General features: G+C 38.2%; 1 long non-coding RNA gene across 1 annotated transcript in view; it reads right to left on the reverse strand.

Moving 5' to 3' along the window:
* The window catches only part of LOC309637383, an 89,498-nt gene that overhangs the window by 58,276 nt on the left and 10,073 nt on the right, over positions 1-21,149 (reverse strand). The window lies entirely within an intron of this gene.

Raw genomic sequence — 21,149 nt, forward strand, 5'->3', positions numbered from 1 at the left:
GAATCTGAAAAAGAATATATATATCTATAACTGAGTCACTTTGCTGTACAGCAGAAATTAACACAACATTGTAAATCAACTATATGTCAATAAAATTTTTTAAAAATTAAAGATCATTTAAAAACCTTTATGTATGCATCACCCACTTATTTATTTATTTATTTTTAACATCTTTATTGGAGTATAATTGCTTTACAATGTTGTGATAGTTTCTGCTGTACAGCAAAGTGAATCAGCTATATGTATACATATATCCCCATATCCCCTCCCTCTTGCATCTCCCTCCCACCCCTCTAGGTGGTCACAAAGCACCGAGGTGATCTCCCTGTGCATCGCCCACTTTAAATCATTATCATCAACATTTTGCCATATATGTTTTATCTACCACCATCATTCTCCTCCCTCAATTTTTTTTTCTGGAGTATTTAAAGCAAATGCCAGATGTCCTATAATTCACTTATAAATATCTTAAATACATTCTTAACTTTTAAAATATATTAGCTATTTTAGTCGTCAAAAGCAGGTACTATTATTATTCCCATTTTACATATGTATAAACTGAGGCAAAGGTTATTGAGTGATTCAAACCCTGGAGTCTGATGGCCAGCCTCCAAGGTGGCCCCCGCCCCCGGCCTCCTGGTATCTATACGTTGCGTAAGTGCCCTCACACGTTACACCAGGGTGGGTCTGGGAGACCAATGGCTTATGGTGGAAGAGATGCTATGTCACTTCTGAGATTGGACTTGGGTGCCTCTCCCTTTTTTGGGAGACATCCACGTCCAGCTGCCATGTCCCGCAGCCCCATGGCGGGGCCCCACATGGTGAAGAATGCAGGCCTCCAGCCAACAGCCAGCGAGGAGCTCAGGTTTGCCAACAACCACAGCAGAGAACTCGGAGGCAGATTCTTCAGCCCTATTTGAGCCTTGAAATGACCGCAGCCAGAGCTAACAGTTTGACTGTATCCTCATGAGAGACCCTGAACCAGGACCATCCAGCTAAACCGCTCCTAGATTTCCGATCCACAGAAATTGTGAGATAATAAATATTCACTGTTGAAGTCGCTATATTTTGGGGTAATTTGTTATGTAGCAATAGATTACTAACACATCCTGTATTCTCAATCACTGTTGTATTCTGTCCCCAAATACAAGTGTGGGATGGCTTTTGCTTTGCCAGTACTCTGATACTTAAATGACAATGCTGAGGCAATGAACTGAAAGGATATATTTAGGGAGTTTAATATCACACACTCATTTCACTGTTACTCTAATCTGTGAGTGGTGAATGTAATAAGGGGACTAGTAAATTAAACCAAATATCCCACTTGCATATAATTTCCATATCAGCACAAACTAAACTACTTCATACTTTAAATTAAAAAAAAGACTGCAGAGTATTCTCTCTCTTTTTTTTTTTTTGCCATGTGCCTTGCCGGATCTTAGTTCCCCAACCAGGGATCCAACCCTGCCCCTCAGCAGTGAAAGTGCAGAGTTCTAACCACAGGACCACCAGGGAATTCCCTCTCTATTAGTTATTAAACCAATATCCTATTAATTGCAATTTGATTGTTTCCAGGGTTTTTTGTTGTTGTTACAAATGATGCTTCATTGAACATCTGTATACATCCTATCTTGATGAACTTTTGCAGGTATAGCCTTATGGAATATTTCTAGCAGTGAGCTTGATAGGCCAAGGGTATGTGCTTTCTACATTGGTAGTGACTGCCAGATCACCTTCACAAAAGTCCCACTAGTTACAATACCACCAATCCTATGCGAGTTTCCCCATCTTCCCACACATTTGTTAGAACTAGATACCATTAAACTTCTCAATTTTGCCAATCCAAAAGATGTTAAATATCTTCCACTGTTTGGATCTGCATTTTTTTTTTTAACTGTGGATGAAGTTAAGCCTCTCTTTATGAATTTATTGATCATTAGTATTTCTTTTTCTCTGAACTATCTGTCCTTACAAGAGCTCTTTGTAAAGTATGGACATGTTAATATTTTTCTCAGTCATTTGACCCTTGACTTTGTTTACGATTTATGGTTTTTGGACTTTAGGTACTACTTAGTAAGGCTCCTTCTTCTACAGCAGCAAATATATATGTTCCCATGCTTTCTTCTAGAAGTTTCTGTTTTTCATTAGTTACATAACATCTTTGCTCCCTCTGGAATTTACTTTGGTTTAGAGAATGAGATAGGGATTCAGTATTTTTGTCCTCCTCCCCATATATATAATAATATAGTTGTTTTGATACCATGTACATAATAATCTCTCATTCCTCATCAATTTGACATGACACCTTTATCACAAACTAACTCTCCATATATATTTGGATCTGTTTTGGACCATTTATTCTATTCCATGGATCTGCCTATTTCTTTACAAGTTCTAAAGTACTTTAGTTATTACAGCATCAATTTGCAGTAGGACCATCCATACCTCGTTATGAATTTTCCTGGCTACCATGAATTATAGAACTATTTTTCAAGATAAAAAAATCCTTTGTATTTTAATTGGGATTGGATTGAATTTATATGACAACTGAGGAAGAATTTACATACTTAACATATTTAGTCTCTTGATCCAAGAAATGTTATGTCTTTCAATTTACTTATCTTCTTTTATGTCCCCAAATAGAATTTTGAAGTTTTCTTCATTTAAATTCTACATAGTTTTTTGTTTGTGAATGCTTAGATATTTGAGCAGTTTATAGTTTTTAAAATAAAATGTCTTCTTCCACTAAATTTTTTCATAGTTATTGATTAGGGATATGTTGCTGATTTTTATATACTCAATGTATAACCTTCCATTTTGATGAATTCTATGATTGCTTCTAATAGTTTTTAGTAATTCTCTAGGGTTTTTTTTTTTTCTAGATATATATTGTAAACACTGTTGGTGTCCCACCCAGACTCCCTTTACAAGCCCAATACGCCCATCCCCCAGCTGCTGTGAATGTTGACTACCAACTACTCACAGCCCCTTCTCTGGAGAACTGCCTTTGGTTGGATGGGAGCTGAGTTGCCTGGGAGATAACATTCCCCTCCACCCTAACCAAGCAGCTCATAGTCAATAACTAATGACATTAATTTGGGTGAAAAATAAAAGCTTGCCCCCTTGTTTCAAAATGGAACCAACTCTGTGGTGCAATTCATAGTCTAGAGCTCTCCGGGGATCAGGCTGAGTATAGACTTCAGCTGAGACCACATCCCTCCTGAGTTCCTCTCCCTGCCTTACCCTGCTCCTTGAACTACCTTTCTCCAAAGAGCACTCCTCCAATAAATCACACGCTTGTGCATCCCTGTCTCAGGCTTTGCTTCTAGGAAACCCAATCAAAGATGATATACAATTCTATGAATTAAGCAAATATTTATTAAACAAATATTATCGGGCATCCGTAATGTGCTAGCACTTTCTAGACAGGCATCTGAACAGACCAAGTTCCCTGTCTTGTAGAGCTTACACTTTAGTGGCAGACATTGACAATAAACAAGTAAACAAAGAAGTAACTATATAATAAGGAGGATGAGGGGGCAGTGTGTTCTGGGGTGGGAGCATTATTTTTAAAAGAGCAATGAAAGGTGTATCACTTATTTTACTTTTGGTACAAGTAAACAGAAAACCCAACTCAATGTGGCTTAAGCAAAAAAGGAAATTAATTTTATCACAAAACAAAAAGTCCAGAGGTAGGAAGGCTCCATAGTTAGTAAAATACAGATATCATCAAGGAACCAGGTTTTTTCTGTCTTCCTGCTTTGCCATTCTTGGTGTATCAGTTTTGACCTGCCAACAAAAGAAACAAAGATTCCGAGGCAGAGTAAGTGTTAAACTGCAAAGAATACTTTGGAGACAAATTTAGTGTGACGTCTTCGGGATTTACTCATTTATAGGTATATAAGAGAGAATACAGCCTTCTGAAATGGTGTCTCTGATCAAGGGCAAGGAGGGGACCTATAAAGGCAGAAGTCACACGTTTTCACAAAGAATAATGGTTTCTTGGTTTCAACAACTACTTCGATTGCCAGTTCAAAGTTGATTGGTGATAGTGGAGCTTGGCACAGCTGACTGCTATGCCCCAAGTCAGTTTGTTGAGTCTAGATAGTACAGTCACAAACTCCCCATCAGGTAGCTTTTCTACTGACTGACTAGTTTTCTGAAAAGCAGTTGCTCTGGTTCCTTCTTCTGGGGAAGCAGTTGCTCTGACTCTTTGCCATATTACAAGCTCAGGGTCATGCAATAAGCAAGTCTGAATGCATATATTCAAGGTTCAGCAAAAATTTCTTTTATCATTTTCCTCATGGTCACAAGATGGCTGCAGCAGTTCCAGAGGTCAAATCCATACACACAATATTAGGAGGCTATCTTGTGTCATGCTGTAGCATAGCAATTTATCAAGTCTTCAAAATTTCTTTCAATAGTTAAGACTAGATACAGTAGATAAAATGTGCTGGATTCAAAATGCAGTACTCATTACCCCCCAAGCAGTTAAGCAGAAAAATATTGGTCAGAATGAGAATCATGGTGACTCATAGTTTTACAAAGGGCAGGTTGAATCATGAAAGGACAAAAGATTCTAAATAAATTGCCCAAAGAAATACCCAATTCTGTTTGCATTGAATTATCTTCTAATCTAAGTAAATGTTGTTTAGGAGCTGTTGATTACACATTGAATAGTCCCTGAACCCCAGAACTTTTGTAATCACTGAACATTTTAAAAGGCTAGGGCTTCCCTGGTGGCGCTGTGGTTAAGAGTCCGCCTGCCAATGCAGGGGACACGGGTACGAGCCCCGGTCTGGGAAGATCCCACATGCCTCAGAGCAACTAAGCCTATGCACCACAACTACTGAGCCTGAGCTCTAGAGCCCGTGAGCCACAACTACTGAAGCCCGCGTGCCTAGAGCCCATGCTCCGCAACAAGAGAGGCCACAGCAATGAGAAGCCTGCTCACCACAACGAAGAGTAGCCCCTGCTCGCCGCAACTAGAGAAAAGCCCGCGCGCAACAGCGAAGACCCAACACAACCAAAATAAATAAAATAAATAAATTTATTTTATAAAAGGCTATACTTCTCTGCACTGCCTCCCCTAACCAATCCATGTCAAGTTCTAACTGCACTACTTGAGGAGGGAGCTGGGCTTTCAACAAGCACACTTCCGGAAAAAAAAGTAGGAAATAAAGGCCAGAAATCCCAGCTCTTTCTTCTAGGAAAAATACTGGATTTTATTTCAACTCATGGGTGATGCATTCACTGTCTATAGCCTGGGAAATTTGCCCTGAGGCCACTGCAATACATGGATTAGGGGTATTTTTGGAGTTGATTTCAACCTATCACCATTGCACTTTCTTTGTAATGTTAAAAAAAAGTTAGTGGGAGAGTGGAGAAAACTTGAGGGTATTGTTAGCCTGGAAAAGGGTTGAAGGAAAAAGAAGTTTGGGAACCACACAGACAGACCAAACCAGTTTCATAGTTTTACCTGGGGCCAGGTCGAAATGGTTTGCTTCAAAGCTCCTGTAACTGGTTGAACCACCTCTTCTCTGTCCTGACTCTATAATGTCTTTGGCTATAAACTGCATTCATAATTACAATGTGGCTTGTCATTAGCTAATTCAATTCTTCTTCTTAAAGTTCTTAAAGTTTCTTATCAAATCTGCCTTTCTAGTTTGGTTTATGTTTTTGTCTCCTTTTCACATAAGCAACACTTATCTCTTTCAAAAGATTTAAGAGCTTTATAGTCCAGTTTAAATTCTGGTTAACTAGTTATGAAGACTGTACTGGCAGAACAGATTAAACAGTTGGCATAACATTTATTCATTCAAGAAATGTTTGTTGAGTGTCTGCTGTGTGCCAGCAGGGGTTGAGACAAGCAAGATAGCTCTTTCTTGAAGGTGTTCAGCAATTATTCTTTATTGTTACTGGAGTTGATAGATAATAAATCATTTCGGAGACACCATTTCATAGTGAGTATACATCTATTAATAAACTTCATTGTTTTGGGGCTAAAATTCAAAAGAAAGAGCATCGCGCCAGCCTCTTTGGAAAGAGGAGGAGTTCCTTTCCAGAGGAACTTGGTGCTTTTCCCCAAGGTATCCATCTCCATCATACAGTGAGGGCACAGCAGCAGGAAGCTTGGGTCTGAACAAAGTGGCATTATGCAGATACACTGAATAAGTCCATATTACGTATCTTTAGTTGACTCAGTCTCCCATCAAATAGTTTAAAAACTTCCATTCACATGGAACTTTCATTCATCCTTCTGTTTATTCCTCCAAAAATATCTATTAAGCACCATTTGTGGATGGATGAGAACTATCAGTATCATTCCCAAGACGGAGGCTTTTGGGAAACTGATCATTTCATTTCTGGTACCTCCACAGGCTGACTGGCTTTAGTTTGAGATGCTTGTTGAAATAAATGTTATCTCCGCAGGTCTGAGATTTGGGATGGGTCCCCTCAGCTTCCTGCCAATGAGTATATGGTAGTAAAAAGGAAGAGGGGGTGTTTCTGATGAAATCTTGAAAATATGCTGACCATGCATATATCACAACTAGAAAGACATTCATAAGGAAGAAATGATATGCTGGTTGTTGTATATTTTCAAGCATTATATCTTACTGTGATGTCCCTGGTGTCCTCCAAAGACCATTTTCCTTGATTACTGTACCCCAAGACCCAAGCTACCAGGTGCTTTGGAGACTTCCTGCCATATCCTCTTTCTGTCTCTCCTTAGTGTGGAAACCTGTAGTGATCAATTGTGTCATCATTGTCGTGGGTGCCCGGTTGTGTAACCATCTTCCTCACTTCTGCTGACCGCCATCTAAAAGACACAGATGGCTAAACTGTACAAAATAACCAATCAGCATCCAAGCTCAGACCAAAAAAAGAAAAAAAAAGGCAATGGATTTATTTGCTTAATTGTTTTCTCTTTAGGTTGTAAGAGTGAATCTTTATCTATTCAATAAACTGTTGAGCATTTTTATTTTTATTTTTATACTCTGCCTTTAGAAACAGTTTCACTGTTAAAAGTACCTCTTCAGAACATTTACTCCTGTATGTGGGGGGATAGCAAGAATCCAAGATGGTCTTCCAGTGATGTTCACCTCCAGGTATTCCCACCTTTGTGTAGCCCCTTCCCATAGTGCATCAGGGTTGGTCTGTGAATATGGCAGAAGTGATGGTAGGTGGACTTCCAAAGCTCAGCCATAAAAAAAATTGTGGCTCGGCCTGGCCACCCATAGGAACTATAACATAATCAATGTTCATTGTTTTAAGCCACTAAATTTTGGGGTAACTTGTCATGCGGCAATAGTTACCTCAGTATGGTGTGTGAGGCCAGAATTAATCCATTTGAAGCTTTAAAATGGGGTTTAGTGGGTCAAAATGATTTGCCACACTAGAAATAACAAGTTGATAATTGCTTATAACAAAAGTAGTTTAGCAAGCTATATAGCTTTGAACAAGTAATTTATCTCTTATTGCTAAAGATACCATGAAAAAAATGACTTTTTTCCTATAATAATCAACATATAGGAAGTACATAATGAAGTTATATATGCCAACTTTATAGGAAAAATTACCTGAAGATTTTAGAAATTGTAATAAATGGAGTCTGGTTTAGTGGATTTAAAAAAGATTTTTAAAGCAGTTAATAGTAAATATGAAAGAATATCAAAAAAGAAAATTTAAGAAAATTGATTTTCAATTTTTCAAAATTTAAAAATCAGTTTTCTTCTCTTAATAATAGCTATCATTTTTATTAAGTCCTTAAAATAGCCTTGTGAGGAAAGTATTATGATGCCTAAATTTTAGCTAAGGAAACAGGCTTGGACAACTTAAATAACCGGTTTAAAGTCACCCAGATAGTAGGTAATTGAGCTAGAATTTGAACCCAGTTTTGCCTGTCTCTTTATCCTATACTTTTTCCATTATAACAGGACACTCTTCTAAAATTAGCTTTAAGGTTTGACATGCGTTGAATGTCATTTAGTCTACCACTACACATGGAAAATGAGTAGACATATCAAATACTTATAATCTGGATTTTAAAAAAAGTCCTACTGGGGCTTCCCTGGTGGCGCAGTGGTTGGGAGTCTGCCTGCCAGTGCGGAGGATACGGGTTCGGGCCCTGGTCTGGGAGAATCCCACGTGCCGCGAAGCGGCTGGGCCCGTGGCCACAATTGCTGAGCCTGCGCGTCTGGAGCCTGTGCTCCGCAACAGGAGAGGCCACGATACTGAGAGGCCCGCGCGCCGCGGTGAAGAGTGGCCCCTGCTTGCCGCGGCTGGGGAAAGCCCTCACACAGAAACGAAGACCCAACACAGCCATAAAAAGAAATAAATAAATAAACCCAAAGTTTAAAAAAAAAAAGTCCTACTGTTAAGTGCAAAGAAAGGGGTTGTTCTCAATTATTCAAAATGTCTTCACCTTTTATCCATTCCTTCCACTGGTTAATTGCTCATCTTCTTGTTTACCACACACAACTGTAAAACTGATAAGAACTTAAGCTTACATAGAGAGTACTTACCCCCAATTAACGTTTAGTTGATAAAGATACTCTTATATAACATGTATAACATATGACCTATAACATAATTTACACATAACAAGAAATTATTCCCCAGCTAACATTTAGTTGATACACTCTTATTATCTGTCTTTTTTTTTTGGTAGCAGATGTGATATTTTGATGCTTGGTAATCTATGCACAAGGAAACCTCAGAAGTGGCCACGTTAACCATGATATACTCATATGAATTAACAAACTTTCTCTTGCTTGTTTAGTTTTACTACTCCAAATATAATAAAACAATCAATGTCTATTCTGTAAGTATTTTTGTGAGTAAAATTGTCTATTCAATAAATATAGCATAACCATAGTATATATATCGTGATTCTATTTCTACAGAGAACTTCTGTTGTTTCTATATGATGAAAACGCCCTGAAGATGATGTGCTTTGCTGAAATGCTTTGGTTTTTGCTCATGAATTTGGCTTTTACTTTCTCTCAATGTGTTGTACAGTCTTCTATATATTTTTCCACACTACTTTCACTAGGAAGGGCCCGCATTTTAGTTTTTTTACATCAATCACAAGTAAGTACTTTGAAGTACAATACTATGCTGTGACATTAATATAGTTTAGAGAAATACATACAGTTTCACAGTGTTTGAGACCAAAAGATGTAATTTAAAGGCTTTTTGTTGAATAATTAGAATGTTCACTTAACATGAAACTCCTTTTCCTCCCTCCCTCCATATTTAACACCATCCATTACACCGATCCATCCCTTACTGCCAGCCTCAGTAGATGTGCGTTTTTGTTTGACGCATAAATCTGTGTGCTTGGCCTCACCTCTCCCATCTCCCTGTGGACTTTGGTTCATCAATTACCCCTTTCATTCCTTGGCCTCATTCTATCCCTCTCTGCTAGCTTTTGGACTGCTGCTTATAATTGAGCTCAAAATTCCCAGCCTGATAACAAAACCAAAGACCTCTCTACAAAAACTAACTCAAGAAGTAGAAAACATTTGTAGGTCAATAACTAATAGAAGAAATTGAAAAAACCATGAAAGAAAAAAATAACTGATGATCATTAATGATAGTAACTACATTTAATGGTAGTTAAACATTTAGCTATATTTAAGTGCCATGCTGAACACAATATAAATTATCTTATTTAATCCTCAATAACAATATGAGTTAGATATTAACACCATTTTACAGAAAAGGAAATTGAGGTTCAAAGAAGTAATGTTGCCCAGTGTTAAACAGCTTTATGTATTTCACTTACTGTGAAAGAGCTGGAGTAGGACCCAAGTTTGTTGGATTCTCTTACCTGTATTTCTTCACTTGGTCCAGCCAATCTAATGAATAACTTAACACCTTCGTGTGTCTTTTGAACACAGAAAACAATAAATATCTCTCTAATTTTCTTAGGAAAACTAGCTTATTCTTCCAAAGCTATCCTATACATAGATGCAAAAATCTTAAAATTTAACAAATTAAATCCAGGATCATTTTAAATGATTAATGCTGTCTAACTTGAGTTTATTTTAGGCATATATGCATATAAATCACATACCTGTCCTATAACATAAGAGGTCATTCCCATCAACATTCAAATATTTTCATTTGAAACCATACACACAGACTCACACTTAGATGTGCAAAGCTCCCTGTTGACATACAAATACCCATCCTCTTTTCCTTACCAGTGAGTTGCTGTTCTTGCCGTTTTTACTTTTCATCCTCACTATACTCTGTAGAACTCACTTAGATCAGGCTTTCACTCCACCAAAATTGCTCTTGAAGATTACACTTGATGGTATCAAATTCAATGATCAATTTTCATTCTTTTCTTTTTAATTGAAGTATGAAGTACAGTTGATTTACAATGTTGTGTTACTTTCAGGTGTACAGCAAAGTGATTCAAATATATATATATTTGAATAATACGTTAATATATTACATATATTAATGATATAATATATAATATATTATAATTATGTTACAATTATAATACAATAATTATTATATATTAATTATATATAATTATAATGATAATTATATATAATTATTATAATTATATTAAATAATATAATATATATTAATAATATATATAAGTATATATTTGAATATATATATATATTCTTTTTCATCAATTTTCAGTCTTACTAATTGCACTTGGCATGCTTGACCATTCCCTTCTTTTTGAAATATTTCCTTCACTTGGTTTCCAGGCCACCACTCTCTTAAGTTCTCCTGTGATTCTGGCTGCTCCTTCTGTCTACTTGGCTGGCTCCTCTTCATCATCTTCCCGAGCTCTAAACATTGGAAGGGCCCTGGCTCATGTATTAGAGTTCTTCTTTTCTCTGTCTACCTCATGATCTCATCCAGTCCTGGTTTTTTCATTTTTACTTTTTTTAAAAAAAATTATTTTATTTATTTATTTATTTATTTATTTATTTATTTATTTTTGGCTGTGTTGGGTCTTCGTTTCTGTGCGAGGGCTTTCTCTAGTTGCGGCGAGCGGGGACCACTCTTCATCATGGTGCGCGGGCCTCTCACTGTCGCGGCCTCTCTTGTAGCGGAGCACAGCTCCAGATGCGCAGGCTCAGTAGTTGTGGCGCAGGGGCCCAGTTGCTCCGTGGCATGTGGGATCTTCCCAGACCAGGGCTCGAACCCATGTCCCCCGCATTGGCAGGCGGATTCTCAACCACTGCGCCACCAGGGAAGCCCCATTTTTACTTTTTAAATTAATTTTTGTTTTATTGAAGTAATATGTACATATTTAGAAAAGTCAAATAGTACTTGTGAGATAATGGAAAATATATATATTGGCCTCTGCCCCCACTTCCTGACACACAGCTCCTAAAACAGTTGTAATTTCCTAAGTGATAAGAACACTAGGGGCATCTCTTGTTTTATTATTTGCCTTTGATCCTGTCCTGACACAGGGCTCCTAAAACCCTTGCAAATTCCTAAGTGATAAGAGCCCTAGGAGCATCTTTTGTTCTATTGAGGTGACTCTGAGTGGGCTCCTGGCTGGCTCCTGAATGGGGGCTGGTCACCAGGATTAGAAGCTTGGAATTTCCAGCCACACCCCTCATCCCCCAGAGAGGAGAACATAGCTAAAAACAGAGCGTATAATTGATTATGCCTGCATGAGGAAGCCTCCATAAAATCCCGATAGTATGGGATTTGGAGAGCTTCCAGGTTGGCGAACTCATGTGCACCTGAAGGGTGAAATACCCCAATTCCATGCGGACAGAAGCCCCTGCGATCCGAACCCTCCCAGACCTCGCCCTATATATCTCTTCATCTGGCTGTTCATCTGTATCTTTCATCATATCCTTTAATAAACTGGTAAAAGTGTTTCCCTGAGTTCTGTGAGTTGCTCTGTCAAATTAATCGAACCCAAGGAGTCTCTAATCTACAGCCAGTTGGTCCGAAGCACAGGTGACAACCTGGGCTTGCCCCTGGTGTCTGAAGTGTGGGGGTTAAGAACAGTCTTATGGGACTGAGCCCTTAATCTGTGGGATCTGACACTACCTCCAGGTAGATAGTGCTAGACTTAAGTTGTAGGACATCCAGCTGGTGCTGGAGACTAGCTTGCTGTTGTGGGGAAAAAACCTCACACATCTGGTGACCACAAGTATCAGAAGTGAAGTGTTCTCTGTGAAGGTAAAGGCGACACACAGGGAAGAAAGACACAGTAGGGAAGAACTGGGTTTTTCCCTACATAGGAAAGATAACAACAACTGAGTTTTTCCTTTTCAGGACTGCAAAGGCTTATGACAAAATACAGCATTTCCCTTTTTCCATCCCTCCCTAGTTTCTTCATTCCTCTTCTCTGGAAGCAACTAATTTTTACTCCTTTAGCTGTCTCCTCTGGCATTTACATCTCATTTGTAAATAACATGCACATGCTACTTTAGACATTATCTACCAACTTCATATTATGGTAGATGCAAATTTATTCTCTCACAGTGCCATTTCCTCTCCTACTATCCTTCATCTTCTTTTTTTTTCTTTACAAAAAATTTTATTTTATTATCTTTTTATTGAGGTAATATTGATTTATAACATTATATGTTTCATGTGTACAACATTCTATCTCTGCTTCTGTATACCCTACAGCATGCTCGCCACCTAAAATTTAGTTTCCATCCTTCACCAGACCATTGATCCCCTTTACCCATTTTGCCTGCTCTCCAACCCCTCCCCCTCTGGTAACCACTATTTTGTTCTCTTTATCTGCATGTTTGTTTTTGTTTGGTTTGTTCATTTATTACAAAAAGTTAATTTTTATTATTAGCATGGAGTCAATATTCAATAAGTTTATATTAAAGTATTTGGAAAAAATGTTAAATCAATCATTGAAAAACACAGTACTCTTAAAACTGAGCTATCAAAATTTTGATATATTAATTGAATACTTTTTTGAATATCATTTTACCTTTGAATTCTTGGAATAAACCCAACCTGGCCATGATGATTATCCATTTTATATATCACTGCATTCAATTTTAAAATATTTTAAAAGAATTTTAAAATTTATTTGCATCAGAGGTATTGCCATGTAATTTTTCTTTCTTATAATGTCCTTGTCAGATTTTTTTTTATGTGTTATTTTGATAGCATAGATTGAATTGGTAAACATTCTCCCATTTTCTATTCTTTGAAAGAGTTTGTGTGACATTGGTGCTATTTCTTCCTTAAATGTTTTCAAAAATTTACTGTCATCTGGGGCTGGAGTTTTGTATGTGTGGAGGGGGGAGTTTTTAACTGCAAATTCAATTTCTTTAATACATATAATACTATTCAAATGTCCTATTTCTTGTGTGTTTTGGTAAGTTGTGTTTTTCAAGGAAGTTTTCTATTTTGTCTAAAATTGAAATTTATCATAAGTTTAAAATAAACTGTTATCTTTTTAGTAACTGTAGGATCCTTAGTGGTATTCATTTTCTGAATATAGTTATAATATTTGGTAAAATCAACATGCAGTGTTTATATTATTATATATATGCAAATGTAACTCTCACCAGACTGTTGTAGTGCTTTATGATTCGGTTTTTAATATACCTTCCAGTTTATCTGCTCGTAAACTCATTCACTTAACAAATTTGGTTATAGTATTTTTCTCCTGTCAAATTCTATTTGGTTCTTTTATAAGTGTGGTATGTCACTATTTATAGTTTCCAGTTTCCTGTTGAAATTTTCCAACGTGGCTTGTGCGTCCTTTAGCATAGGAAGTGCCCTTGTTTTACTATTTGTGTTTGATAATTCCAAGATTTGGAGGCCTCCAGGGCTGTGCCTGATGTCAGTTATTTCTGCTGGTTCTTGTTCATTTTATCTTGGCTCCTCACGTGTCTAGTTATATTTGATTGTGTGTTGAACAATGTATTTCAAAAATTAGTTATAGAAATAAGTTAAGACTCAGGATGATGTTATATCTCTCCAGAGAGGATTTCTATTTGCTTCTGCCAGGCTCCTGGGACCACTAGTAATCTAGGATCACTTTAATTTGATTTCAAAGCCTTAGATTTGGGGCCCACCCCATCATTCAAAGCTGGTGACAATCTGTGTGAAGGCTGGTTTACTGTCAATTTACTCTGACTTCTAGGGTGCAGTCTTTGAGATCCTAATCCAAAGCAGGAGACTGTTTACCAGGGTACCCCACCCTCAGTGGGCTCTGAACTCTAATTTGTATCCTCTAGTTCTGGGAAGCTTTCAAAAGTGTCACAACTCAGCCACCCCTTTAGACTAGCAAATTCCCAGGATGTAAGCAACCTGAATACTATGTTCACCTTCCAGATTCCATCCTCTCCTGCATCCTACTGTAACCGAGCAGGACCCTATGGGGCCTTCCCAGGACAGGACCCCATCCCCACCATGTCTTCCGCCTGCCTTTTGTCTGTAAAAAAAACTTTAGTCAAAGAATAAATGTAATCAGAGAAGTGAGAAAATGCAGAAAGAAAGGGAAACAGTCAAACAAGATGAAATAATAATAGTTCAGCTGTTAAACAAAGTCAAGCACCTCTAGTTCCTCCTCAAGGGCTATAGAGAATATTCTGAGCCATGTCCTTTGAGTTGTTTTGCAGATACTGAAATCCCGACCAGGTGGAAGAAGTGAACTGTATGCTGCCCACAAGCACAGAGACCTCAGATGGGTTGGAACCAGAAGGTTGATGATGTTGACTCCCAGTGACCTCACCACCAACCAATCAGAAGAACGTCCATGAGATGATCATACACCCCCCACCCCCCACCCCACGCTGTCTTTAAAAACCTTCCCCTGAAAGCCTTCGGGGAGTTCAGGTCTTTTAAGCACTAGCTGCCCTGGACTCCTTGCTTGGTGCCCTGCAATAAAAGCTATGCTCTCCTTCACCACAACTCTGTGTCAGTAGATTGGCTTTACTGTGCCAGGGCAAGCGTACCCACATTTAGTTGGGTAACACTACCTCAGAATGTTGTTAGCTCATTAGTGCCTGAAGAAGTTTAATTTAAATATTCTAGGCAGATGTTTTGTCTTTGGTGGTAGGGTTGATCTGAATAAACCACTTCTGCTATTAACAGACACTTAAGTCTTTATTTGGTTTCCTTTCTCAGTTTTTTTCTTGGATATGTTAATTGCCTTGAAATGTATGAGTTCCAATCTTTTGGGAAATGTTTCCTCTGTAAATCTCCTTTTCTTGTCTCTGTTGGTTGCTCTTCAGGTGTTCTGTACAACCATAATCCTAGGACTTTCTTCTGATGTCAGTCTTGGAATTCCCTTTGTTTTTCTTCTGGGTTAGATTCCCTGGGTCCTTGATCTGTATTTTACATTTAGATTTATTCCCTGTTTGGTGAAGCAGATCCTCTAGAAGTCTCATCGAGTTAAAAGTAAGTTACAGGCTTCCCTGGTGGCGCAGTGGCTAAGAAACTGCCTGCCAATGCAGGGGACACGGGTTCGAACCCTGGTCCAGGAAGATGCCACATGCCGTGGAGCAACTAAGCCCGTGTGCCACAATTACTGAGCCTGTGCTCTAGAGCCCACGAACCACAACTACTGAGCTCGCGTGCCACAACAACTGAAGCCCGTGTGCCTACAGACTGTGCTCTGCAACAAGAGAAGCCACCGCAATGAGAAGCCCGTGCACCGCAACAAAGAGTAGCCCCTGCTCGCCGCAACTAGAGAAAAGCCCGTGCAAAGCAACAGACCCAACACGGCCAAAAATAAAATATATAAAATAAAATAAATTTTAAAAAAAAGGTAAGTTACAATGGCAGAACCATGGTGAGGACCACAGTTAATCTGCCTGTCACATTGCCCCAATCAGGACTGTTGTGCAGTTGTTATCTGGACATTGTGACTTCACCATCATTTGTGACAACATGGATAGACCTTGAGGGCATTATGCTAAATGAAATAAATTAGACTGAGAAAGACAAATACTACATGGTACCACTTATACGTGGAATCTAAATGCTGCTCTTCACAACATGTCCTTTAGTACAGGAGTTTGAAGGTTGATAGGCGAAGGTCAGCAAATTTTACCAAAGACTAAGGAGTCTTCTGGGAAGGAAGTTGAGATCCTGACCACTTTCTTTGGGAGGATCAGTGTTAATACATCACCTCTGATGCACTGAAGCATCCCTGACCTGAGATGGCAACAAAAGACACCAAGGCTTACCCAGGAAAAATTCACCACGAAGGAGAGGGAAGCCTGGGCTGCTTACCTGTGCTTAACATTGCTGGTTGTGAGAACAGGTTTCTATCTCAGCCCTTATAAATTTCCTTCTAGCACCACAGGTGTGCCCTAGGAAAAAGAGTCCTTCAAGTTTGTAACCTCAGACTACCAGAGCACTCAAGTTTTAATAGCTCCATCTTGTGAACAATCCTGATATAGCAAATCTTCTGTGTTTCAATAGTGACACACTGTGGGGCAGAGGTAGGAGAGACTGGGGTCTGTGTGAACTGCAGCAGTTTTCCATCTTTTAGTCTTTCATTTTTTCATCTCTCATTTTTTCACTTTTTCCCAGCCTTACTGAAATATAATGACAAATAAAACTGTAATTTAAAAAAAAAGTATTTATTTTTTGTTTATTTATTATTTTTGGCTGCATTGGGTCTTCATTGCTGCACGTGGGCTTTCTCTAGTTGCAGGGAGCGGGGGCTACTCTTCGTTGTGGTGTGCGGGCTTCTCATGGCGGTGGCTTCTCTTGTTGCAGAGCACGGGCTCTAGGCGCGCGGGCTTCAGTAGTTGTGGCACACGGGCTCAGCAGTTGTGGCTCGTGGGCTCTAGAACACAGGCTCAGTAGTTGTGGAGCATGGGCTTAGTTGCTCCACGGCATGTGGGATCTTCCCGGACCAGGGCTTGAACCCATGTCCCCTGCATTGGCAGGCAGATTCTTAACCACTGCACCACCAGGGAAGCACAAAATGTAATATTTTTAAAGTGTACCTATACACTGTGAGAAGTTTCTCACCATCGAGTTAATGAACAGTCATCCTTTTTTTGGGGGGGTGAACACCTAATTTCTACTCCTTTGGCCTATTACAATCATACAATACTGTATTATTAACTACAGTCACCGTGCTGCACATTAGATCCTTAGGCCTTATTCACCTTATAACTGAAAGTCTGTACCCTTTACCAACCTCTCCCTATTGTTCCCATCTCTCCTGGCAACCACCATTCTACTCTCTGTTTCTATGAGCTCAACTCTTGTTAAAATTTTTTTTAGATTCCACATGTAAGTGGTACCATGCGGTATTTGTTTTTGTCTGGCTTATTTCACTTAGCAAAATGCCCTCCAGATTCATTCATGTTGTAGCAAACGGCAGAATTACCTTCTTTCTTAGTGTATATATATACACACACGTTATATTATATATAAAATGGAATATTATTCATATATATTATACATATTTTCTTTATACATTCATCCATCAGCAGAAACTTAGCTTGTTTCCATACCTTGACTCTTGTGAATAATGTTGCAATGAACATGGGAGTACAGATATCTCTTTGAGATGATGATCTCATTTACTTTGAATATATATATCCAGAAGTAGGATTGCTGGATCCGATGGTAGTTCTATTTTTAACTTCTTGAGGGACCGCCGTATTGTTTTCCTAAGCGGCTGCACCAGTTTACATTCCCATCAACAGTGTACAAAGGTTTTCTTGTCTCCACATTCTTGCCAACATTTGTTATCTCTTGTCTTTTTTACAATGGCCATTCTAACAAGTGTGAGGTGATATCTCATTGTCGTTTTGATTTGCATTTTCCTGATGATTAGTGAGCATATTTTCAGGCACCTGTTGGCCATTTGTATGTCTTCTTTGGAAAAAATGTCTATTGAGGTCCTTTGCCCATTTTAAAATTGGGTTATTTATTTTTATGTTTGAGTTCCTTATATACTTTGGATATTAATCCCTTATTGGATGAGTGGCTTGCAAATATTTTCTCCCACTCCATAGGTTGCCTCTTCATTTGGTTGACGGTTTCCTTTCCTGTGTGGAAGTTTTTAGTATAATGTAGCTCTACTTGTTTACTTTTGCTTTTGTTGCCTTTGCTTTAGGTGTCAATTTCAAAAAAAAAATCACTGTCAAGACCAAGGTTAAGGAGTTTACTCCCTATATTTTATTTTAGGAGTTTTATAGTTTCATGTCTTACACTCAAGACTTTAATCCATTTTTGAGTTGATGTTTGTGTACAGTGTAAAACATGGATTCAGTTTTGTTCTTTTGCATGTGGATATACAGTTTTCCCAACACCACTTATTGAAAAGACTATTCTTTCCCTATTGTATATTCTCATCTCCTTTGTCACAGATTAATTGACCATATATGCATGGGCTTATTTCTGGGCTCTATTCTGTTCCACTGATCTATATGTTATGTTTTTACGCCAATACCATAATATTTTGATTACTATAGCTTTGCAATATAGTTTGAAATCAGGAAGTGTGTTATACCTCCAGCTTTGTTCTTCTTTCTCAAGACTGCTTAGCTATTCAGGGTCTTTTGTGGTTCCATACAAATTTTAGGATTTTCTATTTCTATTTCTATTTTCTATTTCTGTGAAAAATGCCATTGGAATTTTGATAGGAATTGCACTGAATGCATAGCTCACTTTGGGCAGTATGGACATTTTAACAATATTCATTCTTCTAACCCATGAACACTGAGTTATCTTTCCATTTATTTGTGTCTTCCTAAATTTCTTTTATCAATGTTTAATAGTTTTTAGTGTACAGAGCTTTCATCTCCTTCATTAAATTTATTTACTAAGTATTTGTTTTTGATTCTATTGTAAAATGGGATTGTTTTCTTAGCCCATAGTTCATTGTTAGTGTATAGGAATGCAACTGATTTTTATATATTGATTTTGGATTTTGCAACTTTACTGAATTCATCCATCTTTCATTATTAAAGCCAGTTATAAGCAAGATTAAGACTTTGGACTCTCTTCCTGAGTCTACTATGGAAGGACACAAACATACAGTACACATAGTGTACTGTGTACACCTGTTCTTCATGTATATTATTAAAGCCTACAGCACCAGATATTCCCACCCATGAACTAACCAGGTCCAACCCTGCTTAGCTTCTGAGATCAGGTGCATTCAGGGCGGTATGGCCATAGACACACCAGTTTAATTTCAATGTTAAAAACAGATATGTATACCAAAAGACAAATGACAAAATGGTAATGCAAAATATATGACAAAAGAATGATTTTATTAATAAACAAAGAATACTTTTAAGTCAATAAAGAAAAAGATGAGTAATCCAACCGAAAAATGGACAAAGGATAAAAATAAGTATCTAACAGAAGAAAAAAAAACACTTAAAGAGTTTTAATTTTACTTATTAAATATTAAGACTAAAAGCATAATGAGATACTACTTTTCATCTAACGGGTTAATAAATATTTAAAAGTAGGATAAAGTGTAGTGTTAGTGATGGTGTGAAGAAACTCTCACAAACTGTTATTGGAAATAAACATTAATGTAAAATTTTGGAAGGTAATTGACTAACATATATCCAAATTTAAAATGCACATACCCTGTAATCTAGTAATTCCATTGTTAAGAATTCAGGAATATTTTCCAATTATTTTCTGTTTACATATCATTTTGGATGCATTTATTTGTAAGTAACAGAAAATCCAATTTAAACAAGAATGGGGGTTTACTAGGCCCTGGACCTAGATCCCAGACACAAGGAGGGCTTAGCTCTGGTTTGATTCAGCATCTCAGTGATATCTTCGTTGACCCAGTTTCTTTCTAGATCTCCTCTCCGACTTCCGGCATGTCAATTTCATCCGAAGCCTAATTCTCCATCAAGGTCATAAGATGGTTGTCAACAACTTCCAAGGTATAGTGGACATATGCATGCTTAATGGCTGCAAGGCACCTTTGAAACCTTTCCTGGGGTTGCGGGGAGGTTCTCCATCTTATGAGTCCATACTTCACCAATGTGGAATTCAGAAATTGTTTTCCAGACTCTCCTGTAGCTCTACCAGTATGTTCAAATGGTTCTTGGTGACACAAAGTTGCAAAACCCATGCAGAGACTCTCTGGCAGAGGTGACAGTACTACCTTCAGAAGCAGCAGTGGTGGGGGTTCAGGCCCCCCAAGGGCCCCACATTATCTGCTAGAGGGGTAGTCGCGCTCAGTGGGGAAGCAGTGGTGTTTTCCCTGGAGCAACAGGATATATTCTGCCGTGTGTCCTATAATTCTCTGGCTTTCCCAGAGAGTCTGTGAAGTCCCTGATATCCTTTAATAAATTCTCTTGCTGCTTAAACTATCCACAGTTCATTTCTATTGCGCACAAGAAAGAACTCTGACATACAGAAACATGTTTCCTCATCCACATCTAGGGAAAGAAAGGTCACTTCTAGAAATTCTCTCAAAATAGCAAAGAAATTCCCTTCTCTGAGACCTCTGGCAAACCTCTTTCATACCTCAATAGCTAGAATTGGGTCATTTTTTTTTTTTTTTAAATTACTGAGGCTTGAGGATGGGATTATACTAATGATCTAAGGCCTGAGCCACATCCTTATCCGTTAAGGTTTAAGACAAAGGACAAAGAAAAAAAAAGGACAAAGAGAGAGGTGAGGATACCCAGATGAGGATTAGGATACTTAGAGAAGGGTGAATGGGTGAAAGTATACGGGAGGTAGGAAGACCTCAAAGTCTACCAGACAGAGTACAGTGGTCCCTCGGTATCCATGGAAGATTGGTTGCAGGACTCCCATGGATATCAAAATCCACAGATGCTCAAGTCCCTTATATACAATGGTGTAGTATTTACATATATCCTATGCACATCCTATCATATACTTTAAATCATCTCTAGATTATTTATAATACCTAATACAATGTAAATGCTACGTAAATAGTTGCCATCACGGTAAATTCAAGTTTTGCTTTTGGGAATTTTCTGGCAGTTCTTTTCCAAATATTTTCAGTCTACTATTGGTTGAATCCATAGATGGGGAATGCGCAGATACAGAGGGCTGACTGCATGACTGCATGATTCTCAAGAGTGACTCTCACTCTCAGTACAATTGACATTTTGGGCAGGATGCACATTTGTTGTGTATGACTGTCTTGTGTATTGTAGGTAACATCCCTGGCCTTTACCCACTAT

This window comes from Balaenoptera physalus (assembly GCF_965194825.1).
Source record: "Balaenoptera physalus genome assembly, chromosome: 11".
NCBI lineage: Eukaryota > Metazoa > Chordata > Mammalia > Artiodactyla > Balaenopteridae > Balaenoptera > Balaenoptera physalus.